Source organism: Lissotriton vulgaris, chromosome 11 (assembly GCF_964263255.1).
Source record: "Lissotriton vulgaris chromosome 11, aLisVul1.2, whole genome shotgun sequence".
NCBI classification, from domain to species: domain Eukaryota; kingdom Metazoa; phylum Chordata; class Amphibia; order Caudata; family Salamandridae; genus Lissotriton; species Lissotriton vulgaris.
Window position 1 is genome coordinate 180,365,607 of NC_141699.1, and position 17,356 is coordinate 180,382,962.

Consider the following 17,356-nt stretch of genomic DNA (forward strand, 5'->3'; position numbering starts at 1 on the left):
TCTTGGACCAGAGCAGCACGACGCGTCACTGTAGAAGTCACCCGCGTCGGATTACATTACATTCGCCTCATTCATGCATGAACCGAGCCGTGCACACGCATTGCCCATTGTCATCAATGTGATCTGATGCGGGTGACTGTAATGCATACGCATTGTGCAGTCAATGGACAAGGTGTGCGCACCATTCGGTCCATGCATGTACGGCGTGTCTGCATACAAGTCACCCGCGTCGGATCACATTGGTGTGACTTGCAGACAGTTTACACACACATTTCATTGCCATGGCCACACCAACAACACCACAGCATGTCCCACACTGCATCACATGGCATTTAAGGCTGCATCACCTGTGTGTGTATGGGGGGGGCAACATTTCTAGTCTTGTGTGGCACTTAGGTGCAGCCACTCCCAGGCTGGGCACAGGTTCATGGGGACAGATTCGTTTTTGTGTTGTGCACCTCACAATGGTAATGTCCACTGTTGGCTTGTGGGCATGAGTCATGGACACAGTACCAGTTTGGAGATGTGTATGACCTGACACATACACCATGTGTACAGGGTTGCATGTCATGTACGTCACAGCAAGACCCATGGCCACAATCATGATGTACCCCCACAGTCTGTGTGCATGTTTTGTCTGATGTTTGTGGTTCCATGTGCCCAATGTGAAACAGGGTCCACCATGTGCCTTGTGCATCCACATTTATGCTGTGTGTGTGTCTCAGGGACGTCCATGTATGCCCTGCAGGGACCACAGGTGCCACTAACTGTGGGACTCATGATTGGTTGTGGGATGTCCATGATACAACATGTCATTCCAGTGCACATGTAGCAATACAGGGACCACGGATATCTCCCTGACATAGAGTTGTGATGCATGTGAAACATCAGTCCTCACTTGTCACTGTGTTGTGTGTTTTGAACGTGACAGCAGTCCATAGGTACTGTGCCACAGCCCAATGATTTGCCATTGCACCCCAAGGAACACATGTACACATGTCTCATTCATATGTGAGATGCTGGGCATGAAGGTGACATATGTGTCCATAACCAACAGCACACACCTCAGTTAATTGTGCATTGCTATGATGTATCATGTGATTATTTCTCAAGGTGAGTGCCACATGGGCAGCTGAATGTATAATCTTACTTTACCCATCTCTGCACTGCAGGGCACCAGCAGTCCATAGACCGTTCACTGACCTTGAGACCATGATGGAACGCGACAGCATCCGACGGTACCGCCTTACCAGGAGACTGTTAAATGAGTTGGCGGAGCAGTTGGCACCACATCTGCTACCTGGCCGGACATGCCCAACAGCACTGACACCAAAGGTCAAGGTGATGGCCGCCCTCCACTTCTTTGCCACTGGTACCTTCCAACACACTGTGGCTAGTGCTGGTGGTATGTCACAAACTATGTTTAGCCGTGTGCTTCATGATGTCTTGGAAGGGATGTTGAATTACCTTGACTCCTACATCAAGTTTGCTAGCCCAGGTGAACTCGCTGACATCAAGGATACCTTTTACAGACTGGGGAGGATGCCAAATGTGATTGGATCAATCAATGGCACACATGTGGTCCTGATACCACCACGGGCAAATGAACAAACATACCGCAACAGGAAACATTTCCACTCAATCAATGCTCTGGTGGTATGTTTGGCAGACATGGTGATTACACATTTGTGTGCACGTTTCCATGGTTCTGCGCACAATGCCTACATCTTGAGGAGGAGTTGCATACCGTTGATGATGTCACAGATGCCAAACCAGCGTGCCTGGCTTGTTGGTGTGTACTGTTTACCATTGTGTGTGTTTGGCAATGTTGTCTCCCACCCATTACAATACACAACTCTTTGTATGTAGGTGACTCTGGATACCCCAACATGCCTTGGTTGCTGATGCTGACACCCCTCAGAAACCCTGTAACATCGTCCGAGATGCAGTACAATGAGGCACATGGCAGGACCAGGCAGTGATAGAACGTACCTTTGGTCTCCTGAAAAGCCACTTCTACTGCCTGGACAAGACCGGAGGAGCCCTCCCATATGAACCTGCGAAGGTGTGCAAGATCATTATTGTCTGCTGCATGCTCCACAACATGGCAGTGCAGAAGAAGGTGCCTCTCATACAGGACGATGACGACCAACATCCACCACCTGTGGAGGATCCTGGCCTGGGCCACGAGGCCAGTGATGATGATGAGGGTGACGTCTGAACACAGCTCATCAACAACTTCTTCAGCTGAATGTGAGTTTACAGGGTTGTAATGTCAATGTCCTGAGTTAGCCTGTGCAGCTCACTTCCTGTTTGAGTTTGTCCGTGTGGTACTTGTCTGGATGCGTGCAGTGATGTGTCCTGCCAGATGGTCTGTATTCCACAATGGTGTAGACATGCTAATTTGTTACTGTGTAGTTTCTTGTGACATGTGTATTGCACTTCCATCCTGTTTTGGTGTGCTTCTGACTGTGTCTCATTTCTGTCCTTCCCAAGGTACTTTGCCAGTTGCTTGGTGAAGTCTGACACCGACAACCAGAATCCAATGCCAGGTTTGGACTTCTACTATGCCATCGTGTGATGTACCAGACACCCCTGAAGCGCTATTTGTCGACACTTGGTGACTGTGTGCCCACTGTCGTGTGGATTCACCTTGCTACTGTTGTGCAATAAACTTGTTTCTGATTTGTAATGAACCTGTGCTTCACTTACTTATGCGTGCTGTCTGTCTTCACACATCTGATTGACATTTGGTTACCTCACCTGTGGGCTTGTTAGAATTGACTGTGGAAAGGTGTGGTGTCTGTGCATTCCACCCACCGTACATTTGTCAAACATCTTTGTAGGCAATGTGTCACATGTCCATGGTGAGTATGTGTTATGGTGTCCTTTTAGTGTGACTCTTCATGTGTGTCACATCAACATGAGTCCCATAGCGGTAATGACATTGCTGTAGTAGTCTGCATGCACTGTGTACTTTACCATTTCATCATCCCCATGACACATACCACATTTTAATCACAACATAGGCAAGTAGAGTGTAATGGTGAGTTTATTTACATACATGTGTGGAGATAATGCTGTACATGAGGTTTAGAATCCAAAGTTCATAGATGAGTTTGAAGTATTGGTAGATGAAATGTCCAGCGTGAAGTCCACATTCATCTTTTACATTAGTACAACATGGACCCTCCATGTCATGTTGAGGAGTTGTGTCATGTGCAACAAGGTGAACGCTTTGCACACAAAGATCAATATCCAAAACCGGTTCTGAGTTCCTGGGGATGTGCATGGACAACTGTGGCTCACTTGTCCTTCTTTGGACAACCCCTCTTCTTCTTGGGGGGGATCCTCAGGTGCAGGCATCAATGGTGCATCAGACTCTCCACCAGATTCATCCTCCCTCCCTGTGGCATTTGTAGATGTTGTTGCAAGAGATGTTGTTGGTGCACAGGTAGGTGTGGACCTATTTCTGCTGATCTGGCGGAGACAGGTCAATATGTCACTATGCACCGTAATAAGTTTGTCCCACTTGGCCTCCATGCGTGCATGATGGCCAGCCTGCTCCTGTTGCATGTCCTTGAGGTTCCCCACTACCTGGCTGAATCCTCCGGTGCTATCCTGGTAGGCATCTATGATGCATAACATTTATGGTCATCAGGCAGTCCAGGCTGCTCTGCAGGGCGTGACCTCTGCCTAACACCACTCCCACAACCCCTAGACACATGGGCTGGATCTGTGTTGGCACGCACAGTTGACCCTGGGCCCCCTTGGGTGTTGCTCCTGGTGTCATTGTTCGTAGCTTCCTAGGTGGCCGGTGTCACTGTGCTGTTGGAAGTTTGTGACCTGTGGCTGTCCGTATTGGCAGGGGTGTTAGGTCTGTGTCCAGATGTTGTTCATGTACCTGCAGGGAGTGCAGGTGTTTGTGATGGTGGGGCTGCATGATGTCTAACACTGGAGGTGCCAGGTTGATCTTTGTCATCCAAAGAGAACAGAGCCAGATCCACACAAGAGAGCTCATCCTCCACCAGAGTCTGGGCCAGGGACTCTTCCTCACTTGCTGTTGTTTCCCCGGTAGCACCTGTGTTTGGAAGAGACAGACATTGTCAGTTGTGTTACTACAGACATCAATGGTTAACCTATGTATATTGCAACAAAGAGGGAGGAAGAGGTACTGATACATTCATCTTGCAATGGGTAGTACTAACAATGAAGGAGGGTGCAAGGGATCACTCATCCTGTGCAGCCATTATATCTACATGATTTCATTCCTTAGTTAATTCACTCATATACGTATACAGGAATGGGGCGGTGCTTCTTGAATTGCTGCCCCAGTGTACTGTAGCAGCATTTACTTTGGGTCACCATTGTTGCAAATATGATGTGCCTCCACATGGAGGTAGACTGGCTGCTTTCCCAGTAGTGGGCAGAGGAGAAATTAGCTCTAGGATCGCATGGGGCTGCAACATGTTGACCAACAGTGACCGACCCTGGTGCGGTGGATCTGTAGCTGGATCTACATACGCAACACCTTTGTTTGCAACTTCATACATCACAATGTACACCGTTTTCCCTTTGTCTTTGGGTGTTGTGAGTGTTTTTGACTCACAACACTTGAGCACAGACACACACTCTAAGTTTTAATCTCTGTGCACTACTGGGGAACCAGCCACTTTACCTCCAGGGGGAGGCACAGCATATTTGCAACAATGGGGAGCCAATGATGATGATGCTACAGTGCACTATTGCGGAAACGCATGATATCACGCACTATGCATGTGTACATATGTGAGGGTGTCAATAGAGGCAACACAATAAGTATTGAACCAGGTTGCCCAGGAAGAGTGAACCATTCACCCCTCCTTGATTTTTGTAACAATGTTTGATATACATGACATTTGCAACAGGACGTCAGGATGCATGCCTGAACACTGCATTGTCTTCAGTCGTCACAGACAGAGATTGATATGGTGGTAGCACATTGTCCTGCCAACATTAAGCCTTTCAATGTGCAAGTAGATGTGTGCACACACCCAGCTCATGTATGGATTTTGATGTACACTGTCATTGGTACTCAACGGCCATCAGGTGGATGACACAGGAGTGTAATCCCTGTTAACATTTGACTCTGCTTCCCTGTGAGGGTGTGTGCCTGTGCTGTCAAAATGGCAGACAGTGGAGTTCTGGTGTTTGATGGTGGCCAATACCCAGCAGGGCCTTGTGTTCCCCACAACATCGCCCAGTCCCAGGGTACCTGCCAGCCCATTTCCACCCCCTGTGAGGTGAGCATGGTGCAGTGTGGGCTTGCTGGGCCATGTAGGTGGCTGAGGTTTGTGAGTGAGTGCAAGTCCCACCATGCTCTGGGCTACACCCCCCTTCCCAGCATGCCCTCACTTCCCTCCTTCTGACTCTGCTTCCCTGTGAGGGGGTGTGCCTGTCCTGACAAGATGGCTGACACTGGCTTGCTCTATTTGTTGGTAGGTTTGTACATGGCATGACACAGTTACAAATCACTATGATGTGGTCAGTATTGTGTTTGTCTGACTAGCATACACTTCTTGGGCTGATTGACTTTTGTTTACTATGCCTTTGCTATCAGTGCATGGTTTCACTGTCCCCTTAACAGTGATGTGTGTGTATTGTGACACTATATTGAGTGTATTGGTTGTGTACTCACCTGGTAGGTCTGGTAGGCCATGGACGCCCTCTGGTTGTAGGAGGTCCCGCACCTTCTCCTCCCAGGACCTGAAGTAGACTGGTTTGGCAGGAGGGCCACTGCCAGTGAGCTGGCTCAAGGTGTGTTCCTTCTGGAGGAGCTCTTTGACCCTCCTGCGCACGTCATACCACCTGTTCAGGATGTCAGTCTTTGAGCGATACGCTGGTGCTTGTGCGTTCACCTTGTCCACGATTCTCTCCCACATCTTGGTTTTCTGTGACATGGGGGTCCTTTGTACCAATGTGCCAAACAAATGTGGCTCCACTCTGAGGATCTCATCTACCAATATTTCTAGCTCAGTGTTTGTGAACTGTGGATTCTTCTTAGGGGGCATGGTGATGGGTGGTGGTGAGGAGTGATTGGGTAGGTGGGTGGGTGTGTGGGTGCAAGTGAGGGTGGGTGGATGGGTATCTTTTTTGGTAGGTGTATGTGTGAGAGCTTTTAGAGGGGTGCTGATGGTGTGTAGGTTGTGTGATGGGTGAGTTGTGTGTGTGTTTGTGGTTGGTGTCTCAAGTTGTTCTATGCTGGCTGCTCTGTTGTATTAACAGAGGATCATGGTAGTTTTTTTGCCTTTTTATAGGTGGAGTTGTGGGTGTGTCTGTGTGTTATTTTTTTTAAATTTATGTATTTATTGACTTTGTCATTGCTTGACTGGTCCTTTTTTGTGTTTTTCCCATTGTTTTTTCTGGGCATGTAGGAGACGTTTTTCTGAGCAAGTTGGATGCTCATGTTGGCTTGTGCGGGCTGCTCTGTGTCTGTCAAGCTGATTGTGCTCTGTGTTACATGCGAGTCGATCGCGGTGGTCTCTCGCTTCAGGTACATTTTCGGGCAGTGTTGGTTGTGCGGCTTGGGCTCCGTGCGAATCGATCGGGTTTAATTTGTTTTGCATTGTACTGTGCATCTCCGACATCGCGGATCCGTTTCAGTCGGGTTCATTCCGGGTTCGTCTCGGTAGGTGCGGCTCGTTTTCATTTTCCGGCTGGATAGCTGATTTTTGTACAGTTCGGTCGTATGGCTTGTTTTCCGTATGGCTCGGTTGTAGCTCACGGCCTTTACATCGTACTGCACAGGTCGTACGGTGCCTGTAGGTGTCGGTCGGAATCCGTTCCCTGTACGAGTCGGTCGGAACGATTTCTGAACGGAATCGGAATCGGCTCCATCGTTTTATGTACTTCATGAGATGCTCACTTTGGTGTCAAGGAATTCATCAATGCCACCCTTTAATGAGAAAACAGAGTCGGCTGTTCCTGTTCACATTCCTAATTCACCATGCCAGCTCAAGTGACAGAAGCTTCTTTAATGAGAGGTTGTAGAAGGAATACCCTATTGTGGTTCAACACTCACTTGTGTATAGTGTTTCTGAAAATGATGGTCTAGCTAATTATTCAATCAGGGACCCACTTCCTAAATAGATGTTTTATCAAAAGATTTAGCTATCGCTTGATAAGGGCAGTTTAGGAAGACATCGTTTTCCCATTAAAGCTTTAATGAATGGCACATAGAATCCAAGATCTGAAAAATACAGGAGAAGACTAAAACATCTTTTGAACTCCCCCACTAAGAACATTTTTGTTTTATTCAAGTATGACCAATGCCTCAAGCCAAGGCCAGATTAATATGACAAGGAACATTAATATCACAAGCAAAATAAGAAGGAACAAAAGTGACGTTGGATGTAAGACAGAGCTAACAAAAATGCTGAAATAAGGCCACCACCGTCAGAATAAAAATAAAGTTTGTGGCTAATGTTTGTGACAGCCCACTAGCTCCTTACGATACCAGCTCATAAAACTCCAAAGCCATGAAGCCGCACAGCATGGCACTTAGACGCTGGGGCCAAGGTCTCAGCTTCCAGTAGTTGTTGCTTCATCCAACATTCTGAGTCCAGAAAATGGAGGTGCTGGACGGACACTATCATGAAGTGAGTCATGTGTGGCAGCAGGCCTTGCCGTTTATCAAGGATGACGATGGACCAAGACCAGTGGCACATCACATACAGCTCTCATGGAACTTATGATGTCTCTATGCCCTTGGTTGATGGTGAGATGGTTGTTAATGGTACATGGTTTTCTTTTTCACGTTACCTTATGAAGGCTTCCACATGTTACAAGATACAATGGGCCAAGTTTAATAAAACCTTGCTTTACCTTTTCGTGATGCAAGTCGTAGTAAGGCAACGCAAGACCTTTAGTAGCATTTACTAAACCAAGCAAAGACACCTTGCATGGCTCTGCGTGATTTCATAAATCCAAAGTAACACAAGGCAGCACACATCACTGCCTTGAGTTACCATGTGGCAGGGAAGTGTTTGTTGGGTAGAGTATGGGTGTTCCCATGCATCCACTCAATGATTTTGGCTCATTCCTAGAGTTACAAAGAGTTGTAAACATAGGAATGCATTAAAATGCTGTTGCGATTGGACAACGGTGCTTCGAGCAAAAGGTTAAATCGTAAAGCTCAGGTGAAAGCAGTTTACTCTTTCTGCAGCAAGGGCAGTGAAACAGAAAGGCGAGCTGAGAGCGGTCACTAACCGCAGTAGTAGGCAAGCAGGTATATTCTTTCTTTTTTTAAACGAGATTAAGGGTAGCTTCATGGTTGAATTTTTATTAATTTTTGTTTAAGGTAGGGGGTTAAGCAATTCGAAGTATAAGTTTAATACAGCAACCATCGGGCACGGCGAGCATTTCCTTAAGTACGCGAGTAGCATGGCAAGTATAGCATCGAAGATGGAGCGGGGGAGGTTTCTGTGTTGATTAAGCACTCAAATAGCACTTGGGGGGTTTTATCACATTTGAAATGGGGAGTGTTATGTTTTATAGATCGATGTAATTAGCACAGAATGTATTTATGCAAAATGTACGAAAGCATCTAAACATGTTAAACTGAAACGGGCATTTATGTTATCTCTATATTTACACAGCTAACCCTAAAGAAGGGCACTATAAAGGCTCGAAATGCATTGGGATTAAGTTTTTTAGCTGCTACTTGTGAATTAAAATGTCCCTACGTCAAGTGGTAAGAGGCCTGGATGGGCACAACTGACTCATGAGAAGCAAAGGGGGCTTTTGAACAGCATTGTCGTGAATAGCATACTCCAACTAATGAATTTCGGAAAAACATAAAAATAAAACCAATGAACTTGAAAATGTCGCAAATCTTTCTTTTGAAGTTGTGCGATTGGTTACGCAGCATGCTGTTGCTGCAATTTGCATCACATCAAGAGGCTGCACTTGCCAGGTCAATATGGTAGTTGACAACTCCGCGCACAGACATGGCATTGGTAGGTCTAAGACACATTTACAGGGCTTCTCATGTGGGTGGCACAACCAGTGCAGCAAGCCCAGTAGTAGCATTTGTTTTACAGGCCCTGACACACTCAGCACACTTGACTAGGGACTTACCAGTTAATCAAATATGTCAATCTTGGATGACCGATCATAATCACAATTTACACATATGCACTTTAGCACTGATCAGCAGTTGTAAAGTGTCCGGAATTTTATAGCCAATAAAAACAGGGTCAGAAAAATAGGAGGTATAAGATTTGTGGCTAAACCTGCAAAAAGGGCCAGGTCTAACACACACATAAGTAAATAGTATATAGCAACACATACTCAAACCAAGAGACGATAATACAATGATAGTGATCTCTGTCACAGTGGTAAGTGTAATGTGATATATAATTTGTAATTGCATCTGTTTCATTAAGGGTAAGGTCATGAGCATTGCAAACATTCTAGTTTGGATAGCTGGTATGCGAGCATAAATTGTTGTCCGCACCATAACATGCCAATTTCAGTGATTTCTCAGTTTTAAGTTAAAATCACAATTTCACTTTAACTGCATGTTTAGGGGAACTGCAGAGTTTTTTTTAACCATGTAACAGGTGGAATCTCAAAGCCAACCATAAATTCACTTTAACGTTTAGTTTTTTCTGTATACATATATTTTATCGCACACACATAAATATATGTATATAGGAGTGTGTGTGCATCACCACCAATTCTCGCAAAATAAGAAGGAACAAGCACGACAGAAGTTTTAGGTGGCAGCTACAACTCAGCAACAAGGCAACACGTGCCTTTCTGATTCTAGGAGGGCAGCCAGAGAAGAATTGAATCAAGGTTTTGTGTTTCCTGAATTTTGAAGGGCGACAAGTTTTTCTGTGCAGCGCCCGCAGGCCATCAGAAACAATGAACTTTTTAGGTATGCGAATTGGGCATATTGGTGATGGCTTTCCACGCTGTAAAGGTTGTTTTGAAGATGGAAAGCCTTGAGTTGATTAGCACAGGTGTTATGAGATTATAAAGTCCTTGCTTAGATAACAGGCAAGCTTCTGAATGTTGGATGGCTTTGAGTCTGCTTCTCAGAAGTCCTGATAGTATTGAATTTCCTTAATCAAGTCTGAAAAGGGTTATTGTCTAAACAGCCATCTGGAGGCATTCATTGGAATGTTATTTTTATTCAATGATTCTAGCGAGCTGGAAGTGGAATTGTGCTACTTTTTAAATGCTCTGGTAGACATGTGTTTTAAATCCTACCTGGAACCCCAGAGATTTTGCATTTAATGGCAGCCAGTAGCTGGAAGAATTTCATGAAGTGGGAACGAGTCACCCTGTCTCTCGATCCACTGGTGCTGCAAAGTTGGGCTATAAACATTACCTGTATTTCCTCCACAGGTGAAGCAGAGAACAGGCAACGTTTGGGCCATTTGTTCAGTTTGTGTGGTTCTCCTTGGCTAGCAAAACATGGTCCTGACTCCTGAGATCACCAGACAAACTCGAACCAGACGATGTGCAGCATGTGGGCAGTTTATTGGTTGCCTCCTACCCTTTTTTATCCATGGAAGGTGGAAAGAGATCTGCAAACATTTGCGGATTTAAATCTGTGACCCCTGATCTTTCATATAGGGATTCACAATGTTCCAGGTGTCCCACTGGTTTGTCACGGGATTTCTATACTGCTTGCTACTATACCCTATTTTTTGTACATCAGTGCTAGCCCCTGCGGATAATACGGCTACCCTTTTTGCTCAGCCTGCCGAGTGAATACTTGCCCATCGATTGCCATACCCCTGCCACACTTACTGCACTGTTGTAGTGCTCCCTCTAACTTAGGCTTAGATGAGATTGATACGGACAAATCTAAGAATTTGATGGGCGTCAACTCATACAGATCAACATAAGTCTCCAAGTTAAGATCCTTATGATTAACTGCTGGGAACCAGTACAGAACAACAGTAGACAGCATGTGACTCCCAAACTGCGTTGCAATCCGTGGAGGCACGGACTGTATGAATTCAAGCAGTTTTCCCATATGTGTATTTTGGTTTTTATTTTATAGACATGATGCCCTTAGCAGAACTATGGTACAGAAATCCCTTGTCCAGCCGGACAGGGAATATTTATTTATGCAATAGGTTGTCTCAATAAAGGAATAAGACAAGTAACCAAAGACATAAAGGTTACAGTAGGGCACAGTCCTGTGCCGTATGTGAGGAGGAAGTAAAGAAGACAGTGAGTGCAAACAATATCAGGCAAACAGAGTGAGCTAACAGGCTACTGACAAGAATTCAAATTAACAGTGTGTCCTGGAGTGAATCATCCATACATTAATACAATAAATTCCTAAGTATGGGACACTCTAAAAGGAGTCGACGGACGTTTCGATCCCAAGCTCAGTTAAAGGGGGATCATCTTCAGGACTTTCACAATCATAACTTTTGCCTGAATAAAACCTTTTAACATTAAAACCGCCTGTTTTGGAAAAATAAAAAGGAAAGAAACAAGACAAGAATGCAATTAATAGTTAGAAAGACATGTACAGCTTTAGCTCTCCAGTTACAGTATTCGGAATCGCGGTGATAGGTGCATCCATAGAGGCGTGCGCACTCCATGCAGTTTATGTGCAAAAACTTTTTGTGACCGTTTTGCTGTATCTCAGGGTGTTTTTTGTCTTGTGCACCCTGCACGTGATTGTGAAGGTGAGGCCGTGGTGGCGTGGTAGCCGTGTTGGAGATTGGAACAGGAGTGAATTGGGGTTTTGGAAACGATGGGAGTGTTATTCTCGTTAGAGATGTGTCTAAAGAAACCGGTATATACTCAGTAATGGAACGTACCAGACTTTTGTCTGTGAATAAGGTTTAATCCTGTAGGATGTCTTCAGTGGTTAGGGTAATCGCCCGACATCCTGTTCAAAAATGGAAGACCTTGTTTTAACTTATAATATTAAATTGTTAGTTTTAACAAGGAGTGGCATATGATAAAACATTTACCATGTTGGAAATTCAAATTTGAGCAGGGCTCCAAATTTATGCAGCGAGGATGAGGTTCAGGTCCGGTATAGCGCAGTACCGTGTGTAGATCTAATTGGACTGTGGGGATAAAAATAATAATAAAGCCATTGTGAGGCGTATTATACTACATTAAAATCTGGGGAGGGTATTATTTCATTTGGACATTTACCTTTGAATTTAGCCCTTGGAATTTATAATTGTTGCACCGTTGAGACGCGCTTTTGAAAAGTTTGTCTAACGCTGAGATTCTTTCTATAGAATTGCTATGGAAAGATAAGCAGGTGATTAGTAACCAGTTCTCGGTTGGGGCTGGCATAAATTGCATTCTCGTGCATAGGCAAGCGGGAACCTGAGTTGATGTACAGTCGGTGAATTTATAGCATGCCGACTCGGAAAGCTGGGTTTCCGTTTTTCTGGTAGGGAGTTTCAGTCTGAATCACTGTTGTTTGGCAAGGATAAAATGTTACGCTCTAAACGAAGAAAAAAAAAAGGGAGGGGTGAGACAAAAGTTACTTTATCTTTAATATTACGTGATTTTTGGCGGGTGCGTTAAAGTGAGGCATACTTAGCTGCAGTAGTTTCGGTTCGTACTGCGGTGCTGGTAACCTTCGTTAGGGCCAGGAAATTAAAGGTCCGCTGTAGTTAAAAAACCATAAAGATTTTAGTGCGGTCTGTGCAGCCTGTACGGTGCTTGTTCCTACGGGATAGTTTAGCAGAAGCTTACCTAGAGGTTCCTGAGGCTGTCGGTAAGCCGGTGAAGCGTTGTGGTCAGCAGGATCACTTCCGTGTTGGGAAGCAGAAGGCTGCTTATAGGGCAGTTAGTAAGTCACGTGTTTGTGGATTTACAGGGTCACGTGGTGAGGGACTAACGATGTCCTTGAGGGCTTCATGGTGAAAATTGGCCGCCATGTTGAAATGGTTATTTTAATGCAATACTTTAATATTTTAGCATGATAATCTACTTGGTTACAGGTATCGTTTTTAAACAACAGCGCTTGCGGTTAGGAAGTCTACTCGGTGGTGGTGTTAGACCAGTGCCTTGAAACGAAAGAAATGTGCAGTTAGGGTCTGGGCAAGTGACGGAGGGGTTTCAGAACACCTTCAGTGACTTGTTTGATCTTTCGAAACAATTATTAGTTATAATTTAAATGATCAAAAATCATAAATCAAACACATTGTGAACCATAATGCGATACAGTAGGATCAGAACAGGACAAGAACTGTCACGGTTTATGCTCAATCTGTTTAGGTCCCTGTTCATACTTCTCCACTTTGCATATGGAAGGAAGAGTCAATGCCATGTTTGTCCAGCCTTAGGACTAAAGAAGGGTGGTCCAATCCTCATTCCTGTTTAAACCGGTGTGGATAGTGTCAAATTGAATAATGCTCTTTATTTCTTCGCGGTTGAGAAGTTGAGCCAGGTTGCCAACCCTTGGTGGAAGTTTAAATGTCTTTAGGATTATCCATTTGATGTCATCCGCAGAGTGTCTTAGTTCGGTAAAGTGATCCACAAGTGGTGCATTCTGTGTACCACATCTGATACGGCTTTGATGCTGGCATATGCGGGTCTTCGCTTTCTGGGTGGTGTGACCAACATAAATTTTTGGGCAAGGACATAAGATTGCATAGATGACATTATGACTATTGCAATTGGTAAAACTCTTCAGTGGTACTGTCACACCATTGTGACTGAAATTTCTTGATTCAATCGTGAACTCACAGAACGTACAACATCCACACTTCAAGTGCCCTAGAATTGGTGGAAGGCCCCAGTTTGATTAAATTGTGGTGGTGGTCGTGGGGGAAGGGAGAGCAGCTTTGACCAAATGGTCCTTTAAGTTTTTACTTTTCTTAAAAGCAAAGACAGGCCTCTCTAGATGTATTGGAACTGCGTTTAGTGTAGGCCAGTGTTTAAGAATGGATTTTCGGATTTTGTTGTATATGGGAGAGAAGGTGGTTACACAGGCTATTCTTTCAGTTTTGTCTCTTGTTTTAGGAGTTAGCAAGGCCTCTCGAGGACAGTACCAGGCCCTTTTAGAGGCCGTTTTAATTAGTCTTCTTGGATAACTTCGTGCTTGTAGTTTGTTAGTAAGGGTACTGGCTTCCCAAAGTAATCAGCTTTTGTTGAACAGTTCCGCCTGATTCTCAGGAATTGGGAGTATGGTAAAGAATCTTTCAAAGCTTTAGGATGATTGCTGTCATAACTAAGGAGGGTGTTGCGTTCCGTAGGTTTCCTATAAAGGCGAGGTAATAGTTAATTATCTTGATGGAAAATAGTCAAATCTAGGAAGGCTATTTGCTGTTTATCGTAAACAAGAGTAAAGTTAAGGTCAGCACAATTATTGTTCAGCCAATGGTTGAATGAGTGCAGTGTCGGGATATCGAGATTCCAAATGAGGAAAATGTCGTCGATGTAGCGACGCCATAACACAATGCCTTCGTGGAAGGGATTACTCTCTGCTAGGATGACTCCGGTTTCCAGGGCGTCCATAAACAGGATTGCCAAGTTGGGGGCAAAAATAGCCCCCATGGAAGTCCCCTTTATCTGTTGGTAGTAGGTGTTATCAAACAAAAAATAGTTTTTTGTGAGACACAGTTCCAGAAGCTGTAGAATAAAGATAGTAGGGACCCTATGTGGACGTGGTCGTGAATCTAAGATTCTCTGAATGACCAGAAGAGCCGCTGTCTGGGGAATGTTAGTATAAAGCGACTCTACGTCCATTGTACAAAGGGTGTGAACTGAAGGCTCGAAAGGGAAATGTTCCACTAGATTGATCATTTCCATGCTATCTCTCACATAGCAGGCTGTTGATGGTATAAATTCCTTAATGAAGAAATCTACGTATGCAGTTAGCAAGCGTTAGCAAGCGTGACTTGCTAACTGTCCAATAAGCAACCTTCTGCTTCCCAACACGGAAGCGATCCTGCTGACCACAACGCACCACCGGCTTACTGACAGCCTCAGGAACTACTAGGTAAGCTTCGGCTAAACTATCCCGTAGGAACAAGCACCGTACAGGCTGCACAGACCGCACTAAAATCTTTATGGTTTTTTAACTACAGCGGACCTTTAATTTCCTGGCCCTAACGAAGGTTACCAGCACCGCAGTACGAACCGAAACTACTGCAGCTAAGTATGACTCACTTTAACGCACCCTCCAAAAATCACGTAATATTAAAGATAAAGTAACTTTTGTCTCACCCCTCCCTTTTTTTTTCGTTTAGAGCGTAACATTTTATCCTTGCCAAACAACAGTGATTCAGACTGAAACTCCCTACCAGAAAAACGGAAACCCAGCTTTCCGAGTCGGCATGCTATAAATTCACCGACTGTACATCAACTCAGGTTCCCGCTTGCCTATGCACGAGAATGCAATTTATGCCAGCCCCAACCGAGAACTGGTTACTAATCACCTGCTCATCTTTCCATAGCAATTTTATAGAAAGAATCTCAGCGTTAAAAAAACGTTTCAAAAGCGCGTCTCAACGGAGCAACAATTATAAATCCCAAGGGCTAAATTCAAAGGTAAATGTCCAAATGAAATAATACCCTCCCCAGATTTTAATGTAGTATAATACGCCTCACAATGGCTTTATTATTATTTTTATCCCCACAGTCCAATTAGATCTACACACGGTACTGCGCTATACCAGACCTGAGCCTCATCCTCGCTGCATAAATTTGGAGCCCTGCTCAAATTTGAATTTCCAACATGGTAAATGTTTTATCATATGCCACTCCTTGTTAAAACTAACAATTTAATATTATAAGTTAAAACAAGGTCTTCCATTTTTGAACAGGATGTCGGGCGATTACCCTAACCACTGAAGACATCCTACAGGATTAAACCTTATTCACAGACAAAAGTCTGGTACGTTCCATTACTGAGTATATACCAGTTTCTTTAGACACCTCTCTAACGAGAATAACACTCCCATCGTTTCCAAAACCCCAATTAATTCCTGTTCCAATCTCCAACACGGCTACCACGCCACCACGACCTCACCTTCACAATCACGTGCATGGTGCACAAGACAAAAAACACCCTGAGATACAGCAAAACGGTCACAAAAAGTTTTTGCACATAAACTGCACGGAATGCGCACGCCTCTATGGATGCACCTATCACCGCGATTCCGAATACTGTATCTGGAGAGCTAAAGCTGTACATGTCTTTCAAACTATTAATTGCATTCTTGTCTTGTTTCTTTCCTTTTCATTTTTCCAAAACAGGCGGTTTTAATGTTAAAAGGTTTTATTCAGGCAAAAGTTATGATTGTGAAAGTCCTGAAGATGATCCCCCTTTAACTGAGCTTGGGATCGAAACGTCCGTCGACTCCTTTTAGAGTGTCCCATACTTAGGAATTTATTGTATTAGTGTATGGATGATTCACTCCAGGACACACTGTTAATTTGAATTCTTGTCAGTGGCCTGTTAGCTCACTCTGTTTGCCTGATATTGTTTGCACTCACTGTCTTCTTTACTTCCTCCTCACGTACGGCACAGGACTGTGCCCTACTGTAACCTTTATGTCTTTGGTTACTTGTCTTATTCCTTTATTGAGACAACCTATTGCATAAATAAATATTCCCTGTCCGGCTGGACAAGGGATTTCTGTACCATATAGCAGCCCATTGTGGTCTATATATTATCTTTGCTCAAATTTTATTCGTTTATGCCAAGGACCACTTGTTTCCTTCAAAATACTTGACACCCATGGTCCCAGGCCATCTATTGGGTTCCCCTTGTTTTCCTTATAAGACTTAAGCGCAATCCCATGATTGCAGGGTTTTCCTCAAATCCCCATTTCCCCGTCCTTACGGGGTCGGCCAACCTAGTGCCATCGTACACTTATTCTTTGTACCTCTCAACTATATACTTCCTATTTCTAAAAAGTAATGTCAGCCCATGCTCCCCTATACACGGCTGAATATCTCAAGCAATTATGTTCAGGTCCCTCCCTACTGTCTGATACACCTGACGTACCAACAGTTACCAGCTCTTCATTACCAGAACAACTAGAGAAGCTCAAAAAGAAACAGGTCAGATTACAGCTTATGGTGTTGATGTTGACAGATTACTTAAAGGCTGACATTATTCCAGTTGGACTACAAGTCCGTAATATTCCGGGCATTTTCACGGATAACCCCAAATACATCTCCAATTTCAGCTACATAGGAACTACATGCTCCAGACATTGGTTGGCACTGGGCATTGATATAGCCAGTGAAACTTTAAAAGCATTGGAAATAGAAATTAATGATCTATTAAAGCAAATCAGTGATTCAGATCCTACCGCAGAATGTAAAAAACTATTGGATCAGGTAGAAAAAACGGTAGCTG